This window comes from Pinus tabuliformis, chromosome 3_2 (genome assembly GCF_031772625.1).
Source record: "Pinus tabuliformis cultivar Carrire ecotype Pingquan chromosome 3_2, CPIR1, whole genome shotgun sequence".
In the NCBI taxonomy this organism is placed as follows: Eukaryota; Viridiplantae; Streptophyta; class Pinopsida; order Pinales; family Pinaceae; genus Pinus; species Pinus tabuliformis.
The window spans coordinates 339,007,299-339,018,102 of NC_142302.1; positions in this window are offsets into that span (position 1 = coordinate 339,007,299).

Consider the following 10,804-nt stretch of genomic DNA (forward strand, 5'->3'; position numbering starts at 1 on the left):
AAATATAGAAGCATGAAGTTAGCCATATCATAATTAAGGAATAATTTCAACTTTATACGTATTCGATACCCAAAATTAATTACAAACAACAGACATATACTCTTTAAAATCTTGTTAGGGACTTAGTCATAAACCCTAGACTATTCATAAAATTTTTCATTCCATCTAGGATTTCAATGTTTCTTTCAAGGTGTAACATAACTTACTTCAACATATAGAAAACCCTAGAAATAATATAGATTTACAAAGCATCTAAAAACTTTTCAAAATTCATATGTTAGACTTTTCACTAGGGTTTCACACACATCTTAGATTTCATACAAAAGAATCAATCAAAGTCAATCATAACTTAGTCATTAACATGACTAGCTTCCACTAGGGTTAGTTGCAAACCCTAGATTTTCAATCAACTATCAATCCCAAACAAAACTCAGATTTCAACAATCTTACAAAAATATCAAATCATCATATTGTCATCATACATCAGAGATTTTACTTCTACTAAGGTTTAACTCCAAAACCCTAGAATTTCATTTTCACAATCACAACAATCATTAAATAGATCTCAGATTGTTATATCACACATATTAGAGAATTTAAGTACTACTAGGGTTTAGATGGAAAACCTTAGATTTCCAAATATCATCACCTTATAATCTCAGACAAGGACTTATATTAAATCCTAAGACTTATGACCATCAATAACTAGGTCAACACATTTATCTAGGAATTCATTATCATGCATAAGCATATCATATGTCCAACAAAATTAATACATTAGACATATAAAAAAGGAAATATCTATATATACCTAAGGTTCCATCATCATGAAAAGGTATATCATATGTCAGTCAAATCCAACTTCACAAATATCAATACAAGTTAGACATATAACAAATTTGATTAGACTAGGGTTTGATCGGACAAACACACACATACCAAAATCAATTCTAAGTCATTATAAGGGCCTTTCTTACACATTCCACCAAACCCTAATGAGTCAGGGTTTCACTATAGGAACATAGAAAACCCAATAAAATTACCAAAACTTAAAAGGTTTGGGATTTTAGACCTTATCATTCAACCCTAAGTTAGGTTTACCCGATCATACCAAAATCCAAAACATGACAACACCAATAAAAATTCAAATAACATTTCACCATATCCCTAAGTCATTTAGGGTTTCAGACGTTCACATTAGCATTCCCTTAGGTTAGGGTTTTTTACAGAACCTGTCTAGGGTTCTACAAAATCAGTTAAGAATAGGAGTGGGGTAGATTTATCATGTGATGAATCAACCAAAACAAGAATCAATAAGATTAAATATAACTAGACACAACAATGTTAGTCAAGGATTGTCAAATGAAGAAACATTTAAAATAAAGAATTCAATGTTTTGTAGTTTAAGGCATACCTTTGTTTCTTGAAAAACCTTATCTTGGGTGGCTTTCTTCTATACTCCTTGAAGATATAGCAGATGTATTCTTAATCAAAACAATATAGGGAGAATGGTGATTAGTATTTAATACAATCAAAACTAAATGAGTACATGAAACCAAAAGCTGAAAGGAAATGAGATACTTATCTTTGGGAGTTGTTGGGGGCTTCCTCCAAAGCTTGAGGGATACCTAGAAACTTAAAAAAACTAAAAATGTCTTTTCCAAAAATACGTTAAAACCTATAAATTATAAAACATAAAACATAAAAAATATAAAATAAGATATATAAGGCTACAAGCAAAAGAATTAGTTGTGTAAGTAACTAATATCATATTCTTCGGCTTGATTTTCTTTGGGTCTCGTTCTTCAACAAAGTTGGCTTGATCTCTTTCTCTCTTCTTGTTCCTTGGATTGTCAGAACAAACACTCCTGTAGTGACCTTTCTTATGACATTGATAGCATTTGACCTTAGACATGTCAACTTTATTCCTTGGTCCTTTCGATTTATTTCCTTTATGTTGAGCAATGTAGGCATTTGATACTCCTTCAGGATTGTCAGCTTAATGAGATCCTTAATTATTCCTAACGACAGACACCATAGTTATTCAAAGGTTGGAGCTACCTTCCAACTATTAAGTCCCACAAAAAATGCACCCCAAGTAGGTGGAAATCCTAATAGCGTAGTGATCATGAGTTCTTTGTCTGGAACAATTTCAACAATGACCAAAACATCATCCCTGATTCTTGCCATCTTCACAAAGAAGGATGTCACTGTGTCTTCTTGAGTCATCTTTGTGGTCCTTAGCTCATTCTTCAAACATGCTACTTGACCAATGTTCTTAATAGTAAATAACTTTGACAAGGCTTCATACATTTCCTGAGTATGATCGATGTTAGCTATGAATGGGACAAGGTTGTCATTTATTCCTTCTACCATCATAGTCATGGCCACAAGTTCTAGTTCCCTGAATTTCACTTTGTCATCATCACTGGAATCCTCCATACGCTTCTTTAATTTTCCTTTGACCAAGTCTAGTACCTTGTACTTTTCAAGGATGAGGTCAATCCTCTTCTTCCAGGACATGTAGTTAGAGTCTCCTTCAATTTTATTCTTCTCCCTTGATTGTGTTAGACATAATTCCTTGAATATAGTAGATTCCTTCCTTGAGATAATCCTTTTGAATGGTCCCTTGATCAAGTGCTTGAGACTGCCTTTTTCTTCCTTCTTAACCAAAGTCTGATATCATGTTAGAAAATCAAAAAGGCAGAAATATTTTCTTATTCTTGATAATTACTTGTGATGTTTCTTGTTATTATGATTCTTTATATCTTGTTTCTTTTATTTCATCAAGCAATTACCAAAGCAGCAACACATAAAACAATAGACTCCAAATGTAGGCACTATGCCAGGGAAAAACCCCCCTCGAGGGGAAAAACCAGTCAAGAAATTCTTCCTTTCAATAGTATTATTTGAGTCTCTTCAACCTAGACAAAGACCAGACCTTCCCTCCACACCAATTCAACCTCCTCGAATTTCGACCCCTTTCTAGCAACTTCGACTAGGTAAAAACTTCCGGCAACTGACAGCTTTCGACAACAGTGAAACTTGGAAGACTTTGATCTTCTAATCTAAGGCACGAAACAAAGAGAGAGAGGTACAAAAATTTATATTTTCTTCTTCTCCATAAGATCCACCTAAATCTCACTTCCTTTGGCTTCCCAACAACAAACTTCGCACCTTTCCCAGCTACAAGAGATATCAAAGGGCTTGTGAGAGAGTGTGTTCCAAATGAATTCGATGTGCTTGTATTTATAGGCTCCATGCGAGGTCGAATAGGGTCCTTAGGCTGACTTGATATCTTCTAGGTTGACTTGGTGTGGAGGATACATAAATCATATTTGACTCAATACTTAACCTTTTTACATGATTCAAAATCCCAAGAAGGGTATCTTTAAAAGTGAAACGACTCTATTGACTTAGAGTAAATCCTAGAAGTCCTAAATGGGGACTTTGACCTAAAACATGGTGACCCAAGCATGAAACCCATGCTTTAATAAGTCAAAATAATAATAATAAAAATTTTTTTCTTTATTCTTTTGACAAGTACTTTACAAGATGACTCAAATACATTAAATGAAGATCGAACCTAGTTACATTTTCCAACACCTTGATTTTTTCAAACAAAAAACTAAATATGGATGAGGAGGTTTTCATATTCATTTCTTTTAAATATTGATTTCTTTTTGATAGTTTGTTAAATTTTGTAATTAAACTTTCCTGATATTATAGATCTCAAAACGGATGTAATTTTTTTTATAAAAATTAGATGGAAAAGTAGAGAGAAGGGTTCAATTTTCGTTGAAAAAACTATTGTGCTTTGTATATGTTGGGATATTTTTTAATGAAGAAATCCTGAATCTACAACAAAGATTCATGTGTTGAGTGTTATGAATGTGTTTTCTCTAGTTTAATGTGTTTCTTCTTGCCATGATGTATCATCTTCTAATGATTGAAAGAAAGAATATAAACATAATTCATTCATTACGATGCTATGTTTATAGATTTAATTGTTTGCATTTTTTTTTTTTTAAATTTGGTATTGGAATTCATCTATTTTATGCTCCTTCTGAGTAGATTGTTTCTCTTATATTTTGCCTTTGATCGCAACAAATCAATGATTCAAATTCGATCAGCTACCTTGCCTTTGATGGATGTTTTAGTTTGATCTTACATTAATCCAAATAAGACTCCATCGCCCAATGGTGTGCCTTTTTCTCCAGATTCCGGCCAAAATCAACAACTTTTACATTAATCTGGTCATAGTTTAACAAAACTACTACTGTTGTGACCAAGGTTATTTGAGTTTGAGGAGAGATCCCCCTCCGGATCGAGGGGAAAAATTCAATCCTAAAGTGGTTAGAGGTTACCTTAAAGTTTTTCCCCACAACTAGGGTTTTCTCTAAGTTATAATAAGTTGTTATAAGTTTGGTAATGCAAAAACTGGCACCTAATTGATCTTCTTATTTAGTTCCTGAAAGGCCCTTTGCTGACCCTTTTCCCATCGAAAACCCTTGTCACATGTTGTTATGGCATGGAGTGGTGTTGCTACCACTAAAAACAAGGCCATGTATTTCGTCAGGTACTATGTTGTCTCAATGAAACTCCTAACTCAGAAACATTAGTAGAAATCGACAATTTCATGATGGCCTCCATCTTGACAAGATCTATCTTCAGCTCGCCTCCACCTATCACATATCCTAGATACACGAAATATTGTTGCGCAAAATCACACTTCTTGAGATTTTCTAGCAACTAGTGCTTCTTTAATGTCTCCAACATCGACGTAAAATGTGAGATGTGCTCATCCAAGGTAGTATTGTATACTAGTATATCATCCAAATAGACAATAACAAATGAATCTATAAAAGGATGGTACATCATTCATTAATCACACAAATGTAGTTGGTGTACTACATAGTCCAAATGGCATGACTAACCACTCATACAAACCTTGCTTGGTTTTGAAGGTGGCTTTCCAGGTATCTTATTCTCTGACTCAATGATGGTGATATTGAGGCTTTAAGTCCAACTTGGTGAAGTATTTTTCTTGTTTCAACTAATATAGCAGATCATCTATCTTGGGCATGAGGTACCCATTCTTAAGTGTGATTTTTTTCAACGCCTACAATCTATACACATTTTCCAAGTCCCATCCTTCTTTGGCACAATGATGATGGGTGACCCACATGGTGATGCACTTGGTTGAATGGAAACCTGTTCCACTAGTTGTTGCAACTATTTATTCACCTCACTTGCTTCTATAACACATTTCCTGTACAACCCAATATTTTTCAATGAGGAGTCTGGCAATAACTATATCTCATGCTCCACCTCTCGCTTAGGTGGTAACCCTTTAGGGTCATGGAACACATCCCTGTGTGCCTGTAGCAACTATTCCAGTTATTTTTTATGTTCCTTAGTACACCCCTCCAAGGATGCCTTGCTTCTCACTGACTCTTTTATAGACTTATTTTCTCTTAAAAACAATAAAAAATACTTCTTGCTGGAACTAATCAATTTCTTGGCTTAGTCAACACTGGCTTGGTTGACACTTTGTGTGTGTTGATGGTGAATTTTTTTTCCATCCTTGACAAAACGATACTGGTTGGTTCTCCACATGAATATTGAACCTTTCATGGACATGTAGGGACTCCCAAACATGACTCCACATACATCAAGGAGAACCACATCTAGTTCTGCTTCACCAATAAAGTTGACACTTATAACAAATCTAATTTTGCACTATTTTGTTACGTTCAACTCTACATCTTTATTTACCCATCCCAATGGATATGGGTTTACATGATCACAAACTTCCAACCCCAACTTATTGACCAACTCTACTGTAATGAGATTCACCTACGATCCTGATTCAAACAGAGCATCAATCTTGGTCTTCTTGATTTGTATATTTATATAGAAGAGTTTGGTCATTTGTTTCTCTTCCTATTGGTGAAGGCTACTCATATTCACCTCCTTCTACACTAATGTATATATTATCTTCTCATCCATGTATGAGTTTCTTTCAACTTCGTTTCTCGAATCAGTGGCCATGATATTCTTCTTCTGACTGTCATTCTCTTTGCGCTTCGGGTTAAGCTCTAGATGCAACAACCAACATTTCTCCTCTATATGGCCCTAAATGTTGCATTGGTTGTTGGGATATTTGTGCTAACATGTCATGAATACCATATTATTATCTTCCCCCTTTTTTCTTCTTCTTCCCCTCCTTAGAAGTGTTTGAGTTCTCCATCTTCTTCAATCCACTTGATTTCCCTTTCTTCAAGCCTATTATTTCCAATTACTAAGCATGTACACAAGCCTTGTCCATTAATCTGGGTGTGAAAAACATCCCTTACTCCTAGAGATGATGGTGTAGACCCCCCAAATATTTGAGAAGTACATCTAGGTTCTTTGGGGAGATACCTAGCATTATGATAATCTTTCTAAACTTCGTGGTGTACTCCTTCACAATTTTCCCCTGCTTTTACCTGAAGTAATGGAACCAGATCCATTGACCCTCTTTATACCCAATAAGCTGAAAATGTGAATTTATGAGGGTTTCAAGTCCTCCCACTTATTCACTGAAGGTTCTCCCTCTAACCTTAAGGTCTTTGTGTGGTTTTCCCACCAAGTCAAGGCATTTCCCTCTAATTTTAGTTGCGCAAATGAAATATTATGTTCTTCCTCAAATTGATGGACATTAAAATACACTTCTAGTTATTGCAACTAATGATTTAGTTTTAGAGCATGATATCATTGTGGTACACCTTGATATAGACATGTTGTAGTGGCTACAACCACCCTCCCAAAATTTTGGCCTGCACCCAATTTCAGAGTCTCCCTTGAGAGTTTCATTTGATGATTTCACACACTCAGGTTCACTCCATGAGCTCTCATGAGTCTTCGCATTCGCCTTGATTTTTCACTTCACTAAGTCTTGCATGTTGATGTCAAAGTCATGCTTGCAACCATGTTCTGGTTATGCTCAAAGTCTTCACTTCGTGTGTATTTGTTGTGTTCGCTATGAAAACATCTATCGCACTCACACATGTAGTCACATTCACTGTCACGCAAGCATTGTCAGGGTCGACCAATGATCAATCACAAGTGTCAGGCTTGTCGCCTACACCGTCAATTTGTCATATTTCACATATGTGTCTAGACGGTTTGAGTCATCTCGTCGTCGAGTCCTGCAAGTGTGTGTTGCAAGATCACATATGCATCTTTCACTCATTCACATACTTAGTCATTTTTTTGAAGTTCTGACGACCGGACCCCCCTCTGACACCCGGACCATCAACCCGCCATTGCCTCGATCGACTGTCACCCAGAACAACGTAGGAGCACCAAGAAAGTCATTTCAATATGTGCTGCCCGCAAGCAAATCAATTAGTCTCCATGCTGGTCAACGGAGAGTTTCACCCGACAGCCACCCGGGATTGAATCCCTTGAAAAATTGCACAAAGGCTTCAATCATTAACCGCTCTGCTCACTGAGAAAATTGCCTAGATAGGCCAGACAAACACCCAATGCCCATCCCTGCCTCTCTCAAGAAATTGTGCAATTTTTCTAGCCATCCCTCCCGACAGTCGACCGACTGCTCATCCAGAAAATTGCGCAGAGATGATTAACAGGATGGCCTCCTAGCGTCAATGCAATTTATCTCACCAGCAATAGACTGCCATCTCCCTCAAGGAATTGCACAGTTTCTACTTCCAAGCTCCCGGTAGCTGGCTGCTAGTTCCCCTCAAGAATTGCGCAGTTTCTGCTGCCAGTGAAAAAGCAGCCAGCTGCGAGTTCCCTCCAGGAATTGTGCAGTTTTGGCTGCCAGGCCCCGGTAGCTGACTCCAAGAAATTGTTCAATTTTTGTCTACCAAGCCTCCCTGTAGCCTGACTTGTTCCTCTAAAAAATTGCGCAGTTTTTGATGGCAAGCCCCGCTTCCCACTCGTTCTGGAAACTGTTAAGATTTTTCCTGCCCAGCCTTCCTGCAGCTCAGACTATTCCCCTAAAAAAATGTGTAGTTTTGTCCTCCATCTGGGCCAGACCTCGTGGACAGTCACTGTTGATCTAGATTACCTATCTCCATCACCCACTGACTCTTGCACAATTTTCATCAGTAGTGCCCAGAGCCTCCATCCCGCCTCACAACCTTGTTGCCTCTTCGAGTCACCTATATCTGAAATGGTCATCTATCATGGTAGACTAGGAGGTTTTTGGATTTGATGTTGTCTTGTCATGAGTGACTTTAGGAACAAGTACACAAACAAACATGGCACGACGATGAACGAAGGGGAACACATGCAAAATGACAGGTTCACCAACTGATGAACAAACGATGCATGCAAAGAGATGTGTTCGCTAACAGACAGATGAGAAAACATGCAAGATGTGCTCACAGACAGATGAACGAATGAACATGCACCTTTTGCGAACAAATGAACCTGTCAAGCCTTCCAACATACAAGCAAGGAGAAATGTGCAAAAGAAACATCAAGCGAACCAACAACCATCGAAGACTTCACGCACTTTGCCATGCAGAGGTGAAGTTGTGACACACCATGAGGACATCGATCACCCAGCAGCACTGAAGCTCGACATGCAGACTAGCAGAAACACGAATGTACGAACACTGTCATGTCGTCCACATCTCTACTGTGGGCCATACTGTCTATCAATGTAATGTAACGTGGAAGTCCAATAGACCCACTTGTTGTACAAAGAGTCATGTAAAGTCGAAAAGTTATGGAAGTCAAACAATCATGAGGGTAGTTGAACAGCCATAAGGATTACTTTCACCCTTGTTTATAAATACCACCTCATTTGTACATGCAAAGGACTTTTTCACCTCAGCTCCTCCCACATAGCCAAGATAGTTTGTAATATTTTCTTTGAGGAGTAAGTAGTGGCTCCAATGCCCCTCTCACGGGGTTAGTGATGTATGATGTAACAATGTGTCTTGGAAATTTCACTTAATTCAGAAGCCTGCTAATAGGCCAACATGTTTTCACACATGTATTGTAACTGTTGTAAGACTAATCTTTAACACTTGTGATGCATGTTGCTTTAACCTGTGTTTCACATTTGAACTATTTCACTTGTTGTAATACATAATATTTTAATTAAAATGTGTTGTTATGCTGTTAACGTTGTCTTTCCTGTGGTGGCTACCTTCTCGGACATCAGACAAACCTTTCACATGAAACTTGCTATAGCAACCGTTGCACTCGTGTGGACTAATCCGCTGAGTGTTATACGTGTTAACTTCCCTTGTGTGTTGTGATTTCTGCATCCATGTGGACTGCTCCGCTAGAAGCTGTGCATGTCCTGTTGTGTTGTGTGTTCCTAGCAGAGTTGGGACTTCTCCCAACTGACTTGGGACTCACTCTCACCCTCTCCCTCTATAGTGAAAGAACCATTGACACAAGTGACACTTACACTCACCAGGCACGCGAACCTCACTTCTCGAAGTCAAAGCATACCACTCTCTTGTGCTGACAAGCAAGAGTTGAGGCAAATCCTTAAGATAATGGCAATCGGGCCATAATACTGGATGGGACTCCCACACCAGATGGTGTGAGGCCTAGTTGGGACTTCATACTGGGGTGATCCCCTGAATGTTGTTAGGTCCATCAACGTCAACATTTCTGGCGCTAGAAGGAGGGCAGCCAGTTGTATATGGCTGGACATCCTCTCATAGTCATTCATCAACCATCTGGTCAAGGAAGTAACTCGCACACCCTCTCACCTACACGCGACTCTGTAGTTGGTTACTCCTCACCTCCCAGGATTGAACACGAGATTCTGTATCATCAACTTCACTCCATCTGTCCCATCACTCGTTAGTTCACAAAAGTAATCAGACTAATCCTAGGTATACAACATCTTCCATACCCATTACAAAAGCCAAAATCCACTCCTACAGGAGTTGTTGTATCATTAGTGGAAGAAGTAGTCCTTGCCACACTTGAAGGTCTGGCAGAATCTATTGAAGATGGAGAGGAACCTCTTGTCTTCTGGCAAGGTGAACAAGACACTTTTGTGATCTTGAGATTAGACTCTGGTATAGGAGGCGGAGGGGAAGGAAGTGGAGGAGGCAGAGGTAGAGATGAACCAATGGAATCAGAGTCGGAACCATCAGATTTTGAAAGAGAGGAGGAGGACGAAAAAGAAGAAGAAATGGCTAACCCAAACCTAGAATGGATGACTCAGAGACCCTTGGCTCTCCTGACTGTTCTGCACAAGATGCCGAAGCGAGCAGAGAGAATGAACATCAAGTTTAACCTTGACAACACAGTAAAGGAAAAATATCACTTGGACAACTTCTACCTACAGCTGCAGACCCTTGAGGTATGGTATGACGATGTAGAATGTAGATTGTTCCATGTACCTTGGATGGTCGTGCAGCTGCATGGTATCACAACCTTCCACTGAACTCTATACAAAACTAGGGTGCATTCAAACGCAAGTTCCTTGAAAAGTTTGCTGATAACAAGACCGTAGCCATGCTACTCAAAGAATTTAGAAACCTGAAGATGGAGGGAAAAGAAAAGGTAAAAGACTTCAATCAGTGGTTTACACGCATATTGAACAAGTTTACAACAAACACTAAACCTCATGAATCCATCACTGTTGATTACCACACATTCACACTGCCAACCAACGTTGCGTAGTTCTTCAAGTGAGCTGTAAAACCAACAATATTAGAAAACTACGAAGAGGCTATTGTTGTTGAGAAATAACTGCGCGCAATTGGAGTCATCAAGGATGACGAATCAACAAAGGACTCCAAAGATGCGAGCA